General features: G+C 40.5%; 2 protein-coding genes across 9 annotated transcripts in view; one reads left to right on the forward strand and one right to left on the reverse strand.

Annotated features, from left to right (window-relative positions):
• The window catches only part of CLCN3 (chloride voltage-gated channel 3), a 102,369-nt gene extending 93,663 nt beyond the window's left edge, over positions 1 to 8,706 (reverse strand). For 5 of the 8 annotated variants that reach the window (XM_008992465.5, XM_002745221.7, XM_078366279.1 and 2 more), the window contains exon 1: positions 8,178 to 8,706. The gene's annotated coding sequence lies outside the window, so the exon portion shown is untranslated. Of the gene's footprint in view, positions 1 to 1,853; positions 2,006 to 8,177 lie in introns of those variants that run through there. The other 3 variants (XM_035292661.3, XM_017970148.4, XM_078366278.1) reach the window with 2 other exon arrangements.
• The window catches only part of NEK1 (NIMA related kinase 1), a 257,207-nt gene continuing 246,881 nt past the window's right edge, over positions 2,148 to 12,473 (forward strand). The window contains exon 1 of the mRNA XM_078366260.1: positions 2,148 to 2,293. The gene's annotated coding sequence lies outside the window, so the exon portion shown is untranslated. The remainder of the gene's footprint in view (positions 2,294 to 12,473) is intronic.

Consider the following 12,473-nt stretch of genomic DNA (forward strand, 5'->3'; position numbering starts at 1 on the left):
TTCAGTGAAATGACTATTTATGTCTTCTGTCCATTTTCTAACTGGACTGCTTTCATTCTGTTGCATGTTAAGAGTTCTTTATACACTATAGATACTAGTTATTTGTCAGCTGTGTTGTCTGCAAATATTTTCTACCCTCTGTAGTTTATCCTTTCATCTTTTTAACAGGGTCTGGAATGGAGAAAAATATTTAATTTTGATGAAGTTGAATTTATCAATTTTTCCTTTAAGGAGTGTTCTTTTGGTGGCAGGTCAAAGAACATTTGCTTAACCTTACCTCCCCCAAATTTTCCTTTTTCCCTAAAGCTTTACACTTAAGTAATTTTATATTTCAGCCTAATCCATTTTGAGTTAATTTTTCTATGTGAAGGGTATGAGACATAGGTTAAGGTTCCTTTTTGGGGGATAGGGGAACAGTGTATAGATGTCTAATTGCTCCAGTTCTAACTCTTGAAAAAGTTATCTACCTCCATCGAATTGTTTTGTGCTTTCGACAAAAATTAGGCATATCTATATGGATCTATTTGAGAGTTCTCCGTTCTGTTCCACTGATCCGTGTCTACATCTATGCCCATACAACACAGTCGTGATTACTGTAGCTATATAATAAGTCTTGAAATTGTGTAGATTGATTTTTCACACCTGATTCTTCTTTATCATTGCCTTTTCATGTACATTTTAGAATACTCTTGTCCACATCTTAAAAAGATCTTGTTGGGTTAATTACACTGTATGAATAAATAACAAGTATATAAGAAATGAATAGTACATACCTTCCTTGATGTTGTAAAAAAGCTAAAATTCGACAAGACCTAAATAAATATTTGCCCCAAAAGTGCCTGACCTCCTACTTTTCCTATCTGTTTACAGAATCACCATTTATCTAGTAGCCAAAGCTAGTTTTCAGAGTCATTTATTAATGTATTCGATAATCATTTACTGTGCACCTAGCATGTACCATGCACCAAGCCAGGCTCTAGGGTAATGAGTAAGATCTGGTTCCTATTCCTAAGGCAGTGAAGGGGATGGCCATAAATAACAACAGTATGGTATGATACACATCACAGGAGAGGTATATACAAGGTAGTTGAGAAACGTGAGAAAAGTAATCAAGCTGGCTGGCAAAGAGTCTGTGAGCACTTAATAGAGGGAATGTTTTAGCAGAATATTGAAGAATTAGGATAAATTAATACAGGCACACACAAAAAAAGTATGTGCAACAGCACAGAACAATCATAGTAAAACCTGCTTGGGTAGCTTATATAAGAGGTAACGGACTAGAGAGCAGCTACAGAAGTGGACATAGGCTGGATCATGAAGGGGAGGAGATCATGTGTCATGCTAAGAAACATACTCATCTATACATGGGAAAACCATGAAGAACTTTAAATAGAGAAACCACATGATCAGACATTAATTTTAGCAAGCCAACGCCAGCAGCAGTGTGAAAGGCAAATAAGAAGAGTAAGAGACTGAAGCACTACAGATAGAGAAGTTGGAGATGAGACTAGACATCTGACAATACTAAACATAAGATAGTAAGGGCTACATGTGACATGATATATATTGGTTTTCTTCCATGGTTCATGGCTCATAAGTCCCGATAGCTCTTATTACATTCTTTTTCTGAATATTAAATTTAATTTTATGTGAGTAGAGACAGGATTTCGTTATGTTGGCCAGGCTGGTCTCCAACTCCTGGCCTCAAGTGATCCGCCCACCTTGGCCTCCTAAAGTGATGGGATTACCGACGTGAGCCACTGTGCCCGGCCTTATTACAGTCTTTTGGTCTTTTGATATAATGTTGAGGGACATTAAACCTCAGAAAACAGAATCTCTTCTCTCTTGCTGACCTCTTCCTGCCCTCCTTTCCACCAGCCCCAGCCAGGATTCTTATCTTCCACAGTCTTTCTTACTGTGGTTCATAAGACCTTCACTTCAGAAGGGAGCTTGCCCCCGACCCTGGAAGAAGGAACGCTGCACAGACAGGAAGAAGAATTTGAACAGACAGGTCTTGCTGGATTTCTCCACTGGGTGTATTAGCATTGTTAGGTCATACCCTTCCTGTCCAATCACATTTCTACACGGTTGTCAACGGCGCCTATGTAAGGAAGCCTCCATAAAAACCCAAAAGGACTGGATTCACAGAGCTTCCGGATAGCTGAACACTTGGAGGTTCCCGGAAGGTGGTGCGCCAAGAGGAGGCATGGAAGCTCCATGCTCTTTCCCCCATACCTCCCTCTGTGCATCTGTTCATCTGTATCCTTTGAATAATATCCTTTATAATGAACCGGTAAGTGTTTCTCTGAGTTCTGTGAGCTGCTCTGGCACAGTAATTGAACTCAAGGATGTAAGGAGTGGGTTCATGGGATCCCCAATTTATAGCCAGGCAAAATCAAAATAACCTGGGGCTTGCGTTTAGCACTGGAATCGCAAAAGACTCAACCTGTAGTATCTGACACTACCTCCAGGTACACACAGTGTTGGAACTAGGGGGCACCCAGCTGATATCTGCTGCAGAACTGATTGGTTGGTTGCTGCTGGGGGAGAAACCCTCACGCATCTGGTCACATAAGTCTTCTGTGTTAATTATTGTGTTGAGTGAGAGAATTAAAAAAATACTTTGGGCTGCGCGTGTGGCTCAAGCCCGTTATCCCAGCACTTTGGGAGGCTGAGGTGGGTGGATCACGAAGTCAGGAATTCCGTCTGGCCAACATGGTGAAACCTCGTCTCTACTAAAAAGACAAAAATTACCCGGGTGTGGTGGCGCACACCTGTAATCCTAGCTACTTAGGAGGCTGAGGCAGGAGAACTGCTTGAACCTGGGAGGTGGAGGTTGCAGCGAGATGAGATCGCGCCACTGCACTCCAGCCTGGGGGACAGAGCCAGACTCCGTCTCAGAAAAAAAAACACACTTTGGCTGTGATTTTACCCTGCTCACTGAGACACAGCAATATTGAGAAGCAGACAGAGTTTGAAGAAATATTTAAGAAGACCTGGTAATTAATAAGATAGAGGGAATGGTAAAGAAGCAGCTAAGATATCCACTAAGGTTCCAACCTGATTAACTGAAAACAGTTGGCAGAAACAAATTTCAGTCTCCTACAACTCACTGGATTCAAGACCAGAGTGCTCTTTCCAACTTTAGGATACACCCAGGCTTTAGTTTCTATTCCAGGTCAGACTATAAAGAAGGTTACCTTCAGTACACTAACCTGAGCCCCAAAACTGCAAACACTAAGCAGTACACCACCAGAATTTGGGGAGGCAAGCAAAAATAGGAAATCCATGGAAATGGATGGCAAAAGGATCCCCAGCCTGAGATATGCACACTAATTTTTCATGGTTCCCAACAAAGTTTTGTCTCTCCCATAAAGGGGACTGACTGGGTGCGGCTGAGGATCACATCCAAGTCCCAAAAGTGTGTCAGTCAACTATCTGTCTGTGAAGCTAAAAAGAAAAGCAGATATAATCTGGGTGAAAAAAGAAAAAGATTCTCAATGTCAGCAACTGGAGAGATGGAACAAAAGTCTCAAGAGCAGATGGCAGAGAAGTGAAAATCTAAGCTAGCCATTTGTATGTAAAGAGCATTTTCATACAAAATTATCAAAACTGTGCTAAGTACTAGTCACAGATTAAAATGTAAAAAGGAATTTTTACATAACTTATTCATTTGCTAATGTTTATAGAATAGCTAACAATGTACCATAAATTATAATAAATATAAACACAGTTTTTATTGTATTAATGCCATTACATTTGTATAGGCCCTACAGCTTTCAGTAGACTTCAGCATAAATTACATTATATACTGTCCTCAAGAGGGATGCTGTAATAGCTTCCTAAAAATCAGGGTATATCCCAGCCCAGTTCAGTGGCCCATGCCTGTAATCCCAACACTTTGGATGTAGAGGTGGGCAGATCACTTGAAGTCAGGAGTTTGAGACCAATCTGGCCAACAGGGTGAAACCCTGTCTCTATGGTGCTCATGCCTGTAATCTCGGCACTTTGGGAGGCCAAGGTGAGCAGATCACCTGAGGTCAGGAGTTTGAGATCACTCTGACCAACATGGTAAAACCTTGCCTCTACTAAAAAGCCAGGAGTGGTGGTGCACGTCGTAATCCCAGCTACTCCAGAGGCTGTGGCAAGAGAATCACTTGAACCCAGGAGGCAGAGGTTGCAGTGAGCCAAGATTTCACCACTACACTCCAGATGGGGTGACAGAGACTCTGTCTCAAAAAAAAAAGTCACAACTAACTATACCACAGAAATTAAGTGTGGTCTACTGATTACATTAGCACTAGGCAAGTTTCGATTTAAATTAAGTTTTCAAAGTTCCCAAAGTGGAATCAACATACCTAATCCTTGCTACACTGATCTAATTTTAAACTGATTTTATACAATTACTTTTCTTTATTCGGATACAGTGATTCATCTTCTGCATTTATGGTAGATATTAGAGATAACTTTTTTTTTTCTGAGATAGTCTCACTTTGTCGCCCAGGCTGGAGTGCAGTCACATAATCTTGATTCACTACAACCTCTGCCTCTCAGGTTCAAGGGATTCTCCTGCCTCAGCCTCCCAAGTAGCTGGGATTACAGGCACCTGCCACTATGCTCTGCTAATTTTTGTATTTTTAGTAAAGATGGGATTTTACCATGTTGGTCAGGCTGGTCTCAAACTCCCGACCTCAGGTGACCTGCTCACCTCGACCTCCCAAAGTGCTGGGATTACAGACGTGACCCATCGCACTGCTGATATTAGAAATATCTAAAAGGATCTACGATATATTAGGGTCACTGATTTCTATCCGAAAAGTAGGGAAAATTATGAGTATTATTTCATTTTGGTAATATACACAATTAAAAATGAAAACATTATGTTTTATTTAGAGATATGTTTGGGCAAATTATTAAACCCACCTACTTCCATGAACCATATGAAGTATCACAATAAAAGACATATATGCGATGGGACTTATTTTTTAAAAAGAAGGGCAAAAGAGCAAGAAAAGGGGGAGTGTTTAATTAGACCCACAGGGTTATTAAAACAGAAGAAATTTATTTTAATACAAATTCTCAACACATATAAGACAATAACAAAACTAATTTCTCTCAAAATATTACTTGATAATTTATCCTTACTGTCCGTTCAGTTATGTGCATGTCAAAATTGCTGTGCCTTATTTTTCTTTAAAAATGCAATGTGAATAATCTACTGAGGGAAATAGCTCTCTGAAGAAAATGTCTTAGACCTACAAAATGTTTTAGCATCATGCAAAAGTTAAATGCTATTATTCACAATAGCCAAGACATGGAAACAACCTAAGTGTCGATCCAGTAATGAATGGATAAAGAAAATGTGGTACAGATACAGAATGGAATACTATACAGCCTTTAAAAGGAAGAAAATTATGTCATTTTCAACAACATAGATTAACCTGGAGGACATTATGCTAAGTGAAATAAGCCAGACACAAAAAAACAAATACTACATGATCTCACATATACGTAAAATCTTAAAAAAAAGCCAAACTCAGGGAGGCAGAGAGCAGAATGGCAGTCTACAGAGGCTGGGAAGATGGGGGAAATAGGAAAGGAGAGAGGTCAAAGGATACAAAGTTTCAGTTAGAGGAGTAAGTTTTAGAGATCTATTGCACAGCATGGTGACTATAGTTAATAAGAATGTACAGTATACCTCAGAATTGCTAAGAGTTAATTTTAAATGTTATCACCACAAACAAATGACAAGTAGGTGGTATGATGGATATGTTAATTTGCTTGATTTAATCTTTCTGCAATATATACTTTTATCAAAACATAACACTGTATCCCATAAGTATATACACCGACATATTATACCCCATAAATAAAATTAGTATTTGTTAATTAAAAATAAATAAAAACAGACCAAAAAACCCAAATTCCTCAGGGGCAGCAGGTATAAACACTAGACGATTTTGAAAGGACAAAGGAATAAACACACATACAAATATAACACTCAGAACGAGGAAGAAACATAAAACAATAAACCAGTAATACACTGCTGTGGAAAACAGAAACTTCGAAAACTAAATAGTCATTATTTTAAAAGATAGAAACTGTTCAATTAGTTCCCACAAGAAATAGCAATAAATACATTTATTTAACTTGGTTCCTGTCAAATGTGCAGATCAAATCTCTCCAGATTTCAGCAATGAAAGTGAGGCAGTGAGGTTCATTCTCCATTTTAAGCTTCAGTGAAGATTTATCTTTAAGAAACAAAATGAATCAGAGCTACAATGTTTACGTACAGATGTGAATGTGTATATTTTAAAAATTAAAAAGTTTATTAGAATACTAAGATTATGAGTATCCCTTTTAAAAACAGTGTTTCCCAGACTTCCTGTAATTTTATGTTGCTTTTATAATTGAACCTACATGCCTGGTCTCTTATGGTTTTTCTCTAGTATTTTGACTATTCTAAATTAATATGGTGCAGCATCAAGCAAGAGCTCTGAAATCATACTCCCAGGCTTCAGTCTCAGTTCTGACAGTTACTGTTGGGCAGGATAAATTTTCTGTGCTTCAGTTTCTACAAATGTAAACGGGATTAGTGAAAGTACCTACTTCGTGGGGTTGGTGTGAAAATTGAGATGATTCACAAAAATTACTTGGAAAAGAACCTGAAACCATAGAATGCATTCAATAAATATTAACACTTATTATAAAATATTATACATTTTAAATCCCTGCTGACAAGTTTGACTACCAAACTAAGTTGGAAGTTCTACAAAGCAGTGATAGTGGCCAAACCCCACAGGATGCTGCTTTGATATAGGACCCACCACAGAGATCAAATCTGGCTTCCTGAGCCTTTTGAAAATTATTACCAACATGTCACAACAGGAAATGCAAAGCCTACCAGTACCAGTAACATGACTTGGAAAACAGCCAATTTACTAACACAAACCCATAACATCAACAAATCTGGCCCCTGAACCACATCTAACCAAAAGTAGCTTACACATTTACATTCTTAATGAGCTATAATATGATTGATAACACACGCTAAAGCACAATTTCCAAGTAAAGACGGAGATACTATACATTCATACCGACTTCTTAAAATAATTTAACTCATCATTCAAGCAAAGTAGCAAAGTTTATGAGGCAGTGGGGGGAGTAAAAGGTGGAAAGATGCAATTTGTGATGAATTCTGCCAACAGTGACTGTCTCTATTAACTAGAAGCCATACAGGCATATTCAATTTGAGAAATTATCTGTAGGTTTTTAAAGCCATACTATAGAACAAGTCACTAGTAGCAGCAGCACCATTTAAGATGAAAGTCAACAATATATACATAAGTACTTTAACGCCCACAGGTACTCTTGAACTGAACAAATACCATTTGGTAGGGACTAACAAAGACATGCAGAATTGACTGATAGTGATTTCCATACTGACCTCATAAAAAAAAAAATCTTCTAAATTAGCTCTTTAAAGATGAAAGTAAAAGCGCTTCTGGAATGATTCAACGATTATACAAGCCACAATGATGCTACAGTAACAGAATGGCATAGCTCAAAATGTTTACGTTTGTAGATCAGAACTTTTGAATTATATATCTATGTAAAAGTTATGGTCACTGTTGCTTCAATTTCATAAACAGGAATTTCTTTCCAAAGGAAACTGAAATATCAGTCTCTAATATGCACGACATATGTAATTATCTATGTGCTCCAGTTTTAAAATGCCATACAAATAAAGCATACCACATGCGAAGTTGATTTCTGAGATTCTAAGACAGGTTCTGATCATTTAAGATCACAAATATTATATACAAACACAAAATATTTTACATACACATATATCTAAAGATAGAAAAACTGAATATTATTTTTAAATTGGGGGAAATTTAGCGAAAGTAAAACCCACTCTTCTAAGTTTAATCTTTTCCTGGAACCCATTTCCATTCTATTCAGAGGTCCTTCGACGGTTACTGAAGCACATGTGTGAAATTTTAAAGAATGTCTGAGGTTATACACCTGATCAGAATGGGTCTGCACCCCGATTCATGAAGTACCTTTCAACATCATGTGGGTACACTGTAAGAGAAAGCACGATGGCCTCACAGTTGACCCAAAATCTGTGAACCTGAGAGCTGACGAATCTTCACTCATACAATGCAACTCACCTCGCAGCTCAGAGACATAGCAAAATCGGTGGTTGTTTTCTGCGCTGCCTTTGGATTCTGCATCTGTTTCAAACCTAAAACCTAGCTACCCTGGGAGCTCCACCTGAAGAAAGCTTGACTCAACGAAAACTATCGCGATTTAAAAGATACCTGACGTTTTCTACAGCAGAGGTTACGGAAATTTTGCCAGGTGGGACTTTTATTCTCCTTCAAACACGGGAGCAACATGAAGTTAAACCCTCTCGCCTTGGAGGTCCCTGGAGTCAACCTGCTTCTGCCCAAAATTAAAAATAAAAATCTCCAACCTCACTAACCCTTAAGACTAAAACTGAATCCATGCTCTAACTCGGGAGTAAAGTAGGATGGCTTTCAACCCACCACACCCTCCTCACTCATTATTCCGGGCCGCGGGCGAACTAGGACACTGGGAAAGGGGCTGCAGGTTCCGGACCGCACCAGCCCTGACCCGCGGAAGGGGAAGAGAAGCTGCAGGAGTCAGGTGTCCCACAGGTACGTCCGCAGCGTCGACGCGTGACGTCACCGCGTTGACGTGAACGGCCGTTCAGCGTCCAGCCGTCCCAGCACCTCCTCCTCCGACCAGTCTTTGAGCCGCGTCGGCGCCTATTGGGCGGCGTGAGAACCGTGGGCGGGCCGGGGCTAGGTCACTAGGAGGAGGAGCGGGGCCAGCAGCCTGTTTCTGAGGGCCGCACGGGCTGCAAAGCCCTTCTTTAGCTATTAGGTCACGTCAGTCATGCATTCCTGTTTGCCCTGCCCGAGACCTCGCGCGAGGCGGCCACCTTGTGGGAGGCGTTTGGGTGAGGACACAGGCGCTGGCTGTTCCCAGTGTCACGCGCAGCTCGGATCCACTCCAGGGAGAGGCCACAGCGTCCGGGAGCAGCTTGTGAAACTAGCAAGCATCGGCCTTGAAATGAAAACTGTTGGCAGCCGTCGACGAGCACAGGTTCCTAAAACTTAGATCGGAGAAAAGTGCAGGCCTCCGAATTGAAACCAGCACCGAAAGCCCCCTGCGCCTATAGGTGGCGTGCGGGCTTGGAGTGCAGTGGTGTCACCTCGCCTCGTATGTCGTCGCTGCTTGTGCCCTTAACATACATACAAAAAGGGTAACTCGAATTTAGCCATCACGCATTTTCAAAAATACTGCTTGGAAATGAAATGTTTGGAGAAAATCTGTACGCTAGGGTTTCTACACGGTCTGAATTGAGTTCATTTCCGTGTAGCAAACATGTATTGAGTTCCCAGCGTGGGTCACAGAATTCAGTAAACCTGATCCCGCGTTCCGGGAGCTATGTTCCGATGCAGGGGCTGGGCGATGCGGTGGGAGAATGCGTGGCCACAGCGGTAGCATGCTGACAGCCTGCTGAGCAGGTACAGGTTTGGCATTTCTTTGGCAGATGTGCGGGATCAATTTGAGTGTCACCACTGGGTGGCAGAATTGAGACCCGTGAACGTATAATAGCTCCTGTTTATTTAGTATGTTATGAATATACACTTACTAATGAATGTTAAGTGCCTGTTGTATATTTTGTGCTTCATGAATATTAAATAAGACCTGGTTTCCAGCCTTTTCTATTTTTACACATACATGCTCCACTGACTGTTTTGCAGGCTAGCAACACGTGAGCTTTGTTCTATTTCTTTTCTTCTAGAGCAGAATTGAATATTCTCAAAGACAATTCGGGGCTTCAGAGCTGGTATAGTGCACGTAGTGATCACAGTGCAGTCAAGCTTCTCAGGACTCTTTCATTACTTTTATCAAGGTAGAGTTTGTAGAACTATGGTAATCCAAGCACAGTTTTCTCTCACCTGGGACACTGTTGGCCACGATTCTTAGATTCTTCTTAGAAAATGTGGAAAAGCAGGCAAAAACTTTTCCAAACTAAGTGGAATTTTTACAAGAGATTTACTCACGGTTTTTTTCCCCTCTCACTGTAGTTACGTAGCTAATTTTGGAAAGGCATGTAAATTTTGAGAATATAGACAGTAGTTGTGGTCTATTAGTCAATCTTAACTTGCTTTCTATAATGATGAAAAATTCTTTTATGGTACTTTCTTAGTTTCTTCATGGAGGATTGTCCAAGGATCTCTCTTAACTGTGCAGGAACAAGTCTGCACGTTTTGTTTTTTGTAATACTATTCCTGTTACGCACTACCTTATTCCTTTATGAAAACTTATTTTCAGGTCATGGTTTCTGGCATACATAATCATCGCACCAGTGGTTCTCAGTCTGCACTTTGCATCAGAGCCATCTAGGGAGCTTCAGAAAATATCCTTGCTTAGGCCCCACTCCCAGAAATCCTGTCTTCATTGTTCCCATGTCGGACCTAAGCATCCCTGTGTGTAATTCTTCCCAGTTGATCCAAAGGGCTCAGTCAGAAACACTGTGTTACTTGTGGGGCAATAATTTAAACAGTGTAGTATGTGATTGCTTGGTGATAAAACAATAGATCACATCTGCGAAAAAAACTTTCTCTGCAATCCCTCTGGTGTTTGTGTCAGAGAACCTGGTGAGTTGAACTTCCTCTTCAACAGACTGGTGGGAGGAAACAACAGTGGAAGCACCACAGCCAGATCTTTGGTGCATTTTAAGTGCCCTAATGTGAGTACTTTCTGCCTGATCTCATTCCATCACGGTAAATACAGAAAGGATCCTGATTGATTGGCATTCTCACCAGATCCGTTATTTTAGTGGGAGTGATTAAGAAGGAACTTCTTAGGGCTGAGATAATTCCCAGTAAGGCGGTTTACAGACTCAACTGTGGGCTTTTCTCCCATTCGAAAATAATTCAGCAGCCCACCTGATCACCATACTGTAAATACCTGCTCCTAGAACCTTAAAAGGAGTTTGTATTAGTATCCAAATGCTGTTGTAACACATTCCCACAAATTTACTGGCTTGAAACAGTACACATTTTGATCTTAGAGTTCTGTAGGGCGAAAGTCTGATTGACATAGGTTTCACTGGTTAAAAATCAAGGTGTTGGCAGGGCTGTTTTCTTTTACAGGCTCTAAGGGAGAATCCACTTTTCATGACTTTACAGCTTCTAGAGGTCACTTGACTTCCTTGGCTCATTGCCCCCTTCCTCCATCTTCAAAGCCAGCAATGGAAGACTGAATGTTTCTCATACCATATATAATTCCCCCTTGCCATGTAATCTAATATATTCACTGGTTCCAGGGATTGGGGCAGCGGTGAGGGGTGTTATCTTGCCTACCATAGGGTGCTTAATTTCCTCTTTTAACCACAAGTCTCCGTATGCATTTTTTAAAAGCCCCCAGTATACAGGAAGTATTTGGAGACATAGCAAAATAAGTTATGTGAAAAGGGTCAGTTTCTTCTACTGTAAGTCAGATTTTTCTGGCTAGGACCGGTTGGAGCTTAAGTTAATAATAACAAATATGCAACCAGTATTCAAATTAGCTTTACACTTCCCTCACCAGCCAAGAAAACTATTGGGGCCTCAAGGAAAGGGAAAAGGAGAAAAAGATTGACTCACGGTGTAAGTGTTTACCAATTACAATCAGGTGTAGGATAGCAGGTTCCTGGCGGATATAAACAAGAGAAACAAATGGAGGTAGTTCAAACCTTTCCCTCTGCCAGCAATTCTATCCCTCTGAGAGTGGCAGGTTGTATGATACTATTTTATGGAAATGGCAAAGTAAAGAGCACTGGGAATCATATCTCAGTTTCTTCTATCTTGCTCCCTGGATCAGTCAAGTTACTGTGAACTTTCCTTGAAGTAAAAAAACCTAGAAATAGGATTACTTCCCATAACAACTTTAAAAAAAATACATTTTATTCCAGGCACATTGGCTCACACCTGTAATCCCAGCACTTTGAGAGGCCAAGGTGGGTGGATCACAAGGTTAGGAGTTCGAGACCAGCCTGGCCAACAGGGGGAAACCCTGTCTCTACTAAAAATACAAAAATTAGCTGGGTGTGGTGGCAGGCGCCTGTAGTGCCAGCTACTCTCGAGGCTGAGACAGGAGAATCGCTAGAACCAGGAGGCGGAGGTTGTAGTGAGCCAAGATCGCGCCACTGCACTCCAGCCTGGATGATAGGGTGAGACTCTGCCTCAAAAACATATTTAAAAAGTTCCACAGAAAAATAAAACAAGATTTTATAGCTCTACTTCATGTATTTATGAGCTGTTTCAGAAAAAGAACTTTGATCTTATGTTTCAGAGAGAATGGAAGAGATTAAAATGTGCTATTAGAAAACAGTAGGTGTGATTCTAGTCTAGACTCTCCTTCTGATCCTACTGGCATCACAGAAG

The sequence above is a fragment of the Callithrix jacchus genome, chromosome 3 (genome assembly GCF_049354715.1).
Source record: "Callithrix jacchus isolate 240 chromosome 3, calJac240_pri, whole genome shotgun sequence".
Taxonomy (NCBI): Eukaryota; Metazoa; Chordata; class Mammalia; order Primates; family Cebidae; genus Callithrix; species Callithrix jacchus.